The following is a 6,449-nucleotide window of genomic DNA, read 5'->3' as shown; positions in this document are numbered from 1 at the left end:
CACATCCTAAAGTTCTTTGCTCAGAGATTGCTTCCCTTTTGCCAAACTGTTTTTTGCTAAATGGGGTCTTGGTCAGCAGAAGGACAGCGGGATTTGCTACCGTCCTAACTTGTCCATTTGTTTCCTGCGCAGAGCGTCTGACGAGGAGTTTCCAGGGACCTCACTGAAGCAGAAGCCAGCTCTTGACAAAGACACATGGCGGTGATTACACGGGGCATTAGGCACAACTTCTGTGGATGGTAGCTCCAAGGCCCTTCTTGAGCTCCTGGCTCTTTGTGTCAGTTATGTACTATTAGGGGAGGGCAGAGAAGGAGCCAGGAGCAGAGGCAGGGTGCCAGTCTCCTGAGGCAAATTGGGGGGGATTCTCCTGGCATAGTCTGATGGTCTAAAAGTCTTCATCTCCTGGCTTCCATCTGGGCTCACAGAACATGTGTTTCCTTCTCAAACATGAAACTTGAACCGGGACACTCCCCGCTCCATAAGGGATGCCACCGAATAGCATGAACTAGAAGCTCATGGTCCTGAGAGATAAGGGCTGTGAAAAAGGTTTCCAGTGAACACTGGGCTAATTTCTCAGTCCTCATCTCCTGTCTCTACCCAGTATGGAGCCAGTGTCTAACTATACCTTCCTGGACCACAGTTTGCTACTACTCTGGGCAGCTTATTCCAAGTGTGGTGTGGTTTGGCTTTTGCTTTTAACCTCTCTCTCTCTCTCTCTCTCTCTCTCTCTCTCTCTCTCTCTCTCTCCCTCTCTCTCTCTCTCTCTCTCTCTCTCTCTCTCTGTGTGTGTGCGTGTGCGTGTGCGTGTGCGTGTGCGTGTGCGTGTGTGTGTGTGTGTGTGTGTGTAAATTACAGTTGTCATAGAGCACATGAGAGATTGGATGGCAATTTCTAGTGTCTTCCTTGCCTTTCATCTTATTTGAGACAGGATCTCTTGTTTTGCTTGTTTTACAGGCCAAGCCAATGGTCAGAGCTTCCAGCCCTACCACCCATATACCTGTGGAATCACTGGGGTTACAAACAGGAGCTACCCTTCTAGCTTTTCTGTAGATTCAAACTCAGGTCTCCATGCTTGTTCACCAAGAACTCTACCCATTGAGCTATCACCTCAACTGTCTCCCTCCTCCTCCTCCTCCTCCTCCTCCTCCTCCTCCTCCTCCTCCTTCTCCTCCTTCTCTTCCTCATCTTACTCCTCTTTCTTCTGGGTTTGGCTACATAGCTCAAGCTGGCCCAGTCTTCCCATCCTTTCTGTCTCAGATTTCTGAGTTCCTAGGTTATAGCTATAACCAGATGGCATCTTACATTCTCAGTCAACTCTGATTTTTAGGAAGACACTTCAGATTGACTAGGAATACAGCTCTCAGTGGCCAGCCTTGGTTCTCCTTGCCAGCCAATTTCTCAGCTGCAGGGTTTGCCACAAGAGTCATCTCTTATGTGCCTATCAACTGAGGAGCTTGTGAAATTGCAGATTCAGAGGCCAGCAAGGTGACTCCGTGGATCAAGGCACTTGCCACCAACGCTTATGAGCTGAGTTTACTCCTTGGGACCTACATGGTAGGAGAAACTGACTTCTGTAAATTGTCCTGTGATCTCCACATGTATGCCATGACATACACCTACACACACAAAAAAAAATAAATTAAAATGTAATATAAATGCAAAATTCCTGGGCCCATTGCTAACCCAGTGAATCAGAATCAGAGTCAGGGTCCTGGGAACATGTTCACACAGGCTGCCTGAGCTGTTAGACCAGAGATGCACAGTCAGCTAGAAGAATGCCCAAAGGCAGGAGATTTACAGGGCAGGACTATCCCAAGGGAAGACCAGAGACCCAGAGGAAAAGCTTCCTCCACTCATCAAAAACCAAGTCAAGCGTACAGCAGCTGTGGTGAAAGCTGTCACTTTCCAAATACCCACCCATATTGTCACTGCTATAAAGATACAGATGTGGGCCAGCAAGATGGCTCAGCCAGTAAAGGTGCTTGCTGTTTGTGTCTGACAACCTAAGTTCCACCCCAGGAAGTCACATAAGGGTGGAAGGTGAGAAACAGCTTCACAAAATTACCCTCTGACTTCAACTCTGTGGTATGCATGCTCCCACACGCATCGTACGCACACTAATAAAAATTAAACTGTGAATAAATAAATAATGAAGTCTCTGGCACATGCTTTCTTTGTGTGCATGCTACACTCACCTCTACTCAATAAGGAAACTAGGGCTCAGAGAGCTGATGTGGCCTGACCAGACATGCTATGGGGCAGTACCGAGGGTGAATTGACTCTCCCCACCCTCCCACCACTGTTGGATAACTTGCTGGGAGCCCCAGACCTCACCGCCACAAGGTCTAGGCCTCTTTCTTAGGTTAAATGAGCCAAAAGCAAGTTGCTGTTATTAGACAGAAATCAGTTATCTCCTTCTGGAAGGAGAAGAGTCCCTCATTGTGGTTGTCCCTGAGGACGCCCACCCTGGTGTGCTGCCTACCACCTTTAAAGACGTGTTCTTCCCGTGAAGAGCAGCAAAGCCCATCCTTCCTCACAGGAGTCTTGTTATCTAGCTCACTCCAGTAGTCAGGTTCACCCAACACTCTGCAGGGCCTGAGTGTCAGTGGAAACTGAAGCTCACACATCAGCAATTAAATGATCAGAAGTTAAATTAAGGCAACACCTTGAATACAATACGCGTACTCTCTTCCTATCTTGACAAACATTTTTTTTTCCTGTTATGACCTACAAGGGCCAAGTTGAAATTTACTGTTAGCAGGATCTTCTCCATGAAATCTGACAGTATGGTGGGTGTGTACTACCAGCCCTGGCTCCTAGCCTGTCCATCTTTCTCTCTCTCCCTCCCTCCCCCCCCTCTGCCTCCCTCCCTCCCTCCCTCCCTCCCTCCCCCCCTCCCTCTCTCCCTCTCTCTCTCTCTCTCTCTCTCTCTCCTCTCTCTTTTGTTTTTTGTTTGTTTGTCTTCAAAACAGTGTCTCTGTGTAGTCTTGGCTGTCCTGGAACTCATTCGGTAGACCAGGTTGTCCTTGAACTTACAGAGAACTTTCTGCCTTCTGAGTGCTTGGACTAAAAGTACATGCCACCAGCTCCTGGTCCATCGTCTCTTTTTATCCCCAACTCTGTCCCACACCTTGAAGATCCTCGGTGCACCACTATGGCTTTCAGATCATACACTTGGCAGCCCCGTTCACATTCCTGAAGACAGCCACACTGTGGCCCCTGCAGGATGAGCAGAGTCACGTAATGAATCCTTCTTGCCCTGCCAGCTCTCTTGGTCCCTGTCTAGCTATCTGGCTCCCCTTCACCCATCTACACCAGCAGCTATACTTGGAGGCCAAGGCGGGAGAGGGTCGGGATGCTGCAGATCCTCTGGTCACCTGTGTCAGCACTCAGCTAGGCCATCAGGTTCTGGTGAGGTGAGATGCATCACTTCTCATAGCCAGTGAAGCAGAAGATAGGAAATGAAGTCCTAGACTGTTGCCCAGCCTGCAAACAAGACTCTGTGTGTGTGTGTGTGTGTGTGTGTGTGTGTGTGTGTCTCATTTGTTTCACCTAACCCTTTATCTTTGGATTCTTAAAATTATGGTGTGGGTGTGGGCTGTGGAGGTAGAATGTTTGCTGTACAAGCATGATGACCCGAGTTTGGTCCCCAGAATCCACGAGGAAAAGCAGGGTGTGGTAGCATTGATGACTGAGGGTAGGAGTAAGAGGGGAAGAATGTGTTGAGAAGTGAGAACAGTGTACTCCAGAAGTCTCCACAAGTCACCGGAGATGCCAGTACTACACACTGAGAAGCTGAGCTGTGGGACTGGGGAACCTGGGGATGGACAGCTTCATCACCCCTTTTCTAGGAGTGAGAAAGTTCTGGAGTGTGTAGAGGCTGGGCCAGTTGGCTAATGGGTTCACCCTCTCCTTCACTCATTCTGATGGATGCTGTCGTGGGTGTGGAGGAGGCTGTAGTGGAGAAACTCAGAGATGGTTTCCACCCCGTGGGAGTTCTAGTCTGAAAAGCCAGGCCCAACCCACATTACACGAGCAATTACACTAGCAGGTGCAATATTACTACTGTGCCGAGTGTAATAAAGGGACAGACACTTAGTATATAAGGAGATATAATCTGCCTTAGGGGTTCAGAAGGTCTGCCCTATGTCAGCTGACCTGACGTGCAAAGGATGAATGAGAAATGACCTAGAAGGATTCTGGGGAGATGGCTCCGCTGGTGAAGTGCCTGATGCATAAACATGAGGGCTTGCATTTGATCTCAGAACCCCTGTTGGCTTTTGTTTGTTTGAAGATTTACTTATTTTTATGTGCATTGATGTTTTGCTTGCATGTGTGTCTGTGAGAGGGTGCCAGCTTCTTTGGAACTGGAATTACAGACAGTTGTAAGCTGCCTTGTGCGTACTGGGAATTGAACCTGGGTCCTCTGGAAGAGCTGTCAATGCTCTTAACAACCAAGCCAGCTCTCTAGACCTTGTTTGTTTGTTTTAAAGCAGAATCTGGTGACACATGCGTATAATCCCAGCACTGGGGAGGTGGAGAAAGCCTGGATGATCGGTGAACCCTAGGTCCCAGTAAGACTTCATTTCAAACATTAAGCTGATGGTTCCAGAGGAACAACACATACAACACATACAGTTGAGCTTTGGTCTCCACATGTGTGCACACACTTGCCTCTCACACACATCTTCACAATGCACACTACCACCACACACACACACACACACATTCACAGAATTTAAAATAAATATGAGTAAAAAAATACTCAGAGGGGTGGCGGCTAATTTCAGAGATGCTGGAGGCTGACCGGCAGAGAGGCAGTATTCACAGAGCTCCTAAATGCTGGGCCCTTCACAGGAATGTCTGAGGTTTCCCAGCCCATGTAACCAGCCCTGAGCAAACCCAGCGCCTGCTGGGGATACACTGCTGGTCAGAGCCGGTGTACTGTGAGGTCCTTGCAGGACCATGGAGAATTGGTTGGTTGGACCAAGCTAGGTGCTGGAGGCCAGGGAACCTATCATCAAAGTGTTCTAGGCACACAGATGTTTAGCTCCAAGGTGAACCATTTCCTGATAGCTGATCCAAAGGGGGGGGGTCTCCTTGAGTCCCCATTTCTTAGTGCCTTCCCCTTCTCAGAGGGCACGGCACCTCTGACACTATAGACTACATTTGTCATGCCCGCCTCCCACCTAAGCTTTCCTCTGTGTTAGTCCTAGCACAGAGGTAATTTCTCAAGCACTAGGCATGTGTCTGACACAGACGTGGGCACTATGTCAGGCAGGGATGGATAACTAGAAACCCAGAGACAGCTTGTCCATCATTCGACTCACAGGCGATTTTACATAAGCAAATGACAGTTGCTTGTAGAGCTGGAACAAGGAATGGAGGTTTTCCGTGCACTGCTTATCGCTCCAGGGGTTCCCCACAGCCAGGCTCTGCATTGCTGGTAACCATCTAAAACTGTGGGCAGAAGATGGAGATTCGGTGAGAGAAAGCTCCATCAATCATACCAAGATGTCAATAGCTAACTGTCTGCAGTGGTAAATCAAGAAGCAGAACTAATAAATCATCCACAGAAATCACCGGAGTTGCATGACTAGAGGCATGTGGGTGGGGGTGAGAGGTCTGGAGGCAGAGTGCAGGGGCTTAAATCCTACTCCTGCTGCTCGGGAGCCATGTGACCTTTGACGTGTCATTTAACTACTCCCCGCAAGGGCTCAGCTCAGGGCTTGGTCTGTGATAAATATACTCAGCAAATGTCAACCACATTTAAAACAGTTAAAAAGTGATTGGCTTCCAAGGACCAGGATGTATGGAGGAGTGCCTTTCATTATAGTCAAGTGACTTAATTTTATAACATATGTACATGTCAGATTACTAATATAAGCATGTTAAATAGACATGAAGGGGGTGGGGACATGGCTCAGTTGGTATAGAGTGATTGTCCAGTGTGTACTAAGTCCTAGATAGAGTCAATCCTCAGCAGTATACCCAGGGCATAGTAACAGGAAGATCAAAAGGTTAAAGTCAGGGATAGGGGATGGGTGGGGGGGTGTGACTCAGTGGGTAAGCACTTGTTTTGCAAGAATGAAGACCTGAGTTCAAATCCCCACTGCTCCTGTAAAAGGCTGGGTACAGAGATAGGAGGATTGCTGAGGCTCGCTGGCTGCCAGCCTAGCTCTAAGGTCAGTGAGAGACCCTATTTTAAGGGAACAAGGTAGAGACTGATGAAGCAGGACACCTATTGCCTTTTGCTCCTACTTGCATGCCTGAGTGCGCGCACTTACACACACACACACATGCACATGCACACACACGTCATTACATCATAAACACCTACCCTCACATGCATGCTCTGTCACTCTGCTTTGTAGGTTGGTCATGATTCAATCAGCTATGGGTAGTATCAGAGAGAGAGAGAGAGAGAGAGAGAGAGAGAGAGAGAGAGA

This window comes from Grammomys surdaster, unplaced genomic scaffold (genome assembly GCF_004785775.1).
Source record: "Grammomys surdaster isolate TR1022 unplaced genomic scaffold, NIH_TR_1.0 797, whole genome shotgun sequence".
NCBI classification, from domain to species: domain Eukaryota; kingdom Metazoa; phylum Chordata; class Mammalia; order Rodentia; family Muridae; genus Grammomys; species Grammomys surdaster.
This window is presented reverse-complemented; position numbering follows the sequence as displayed.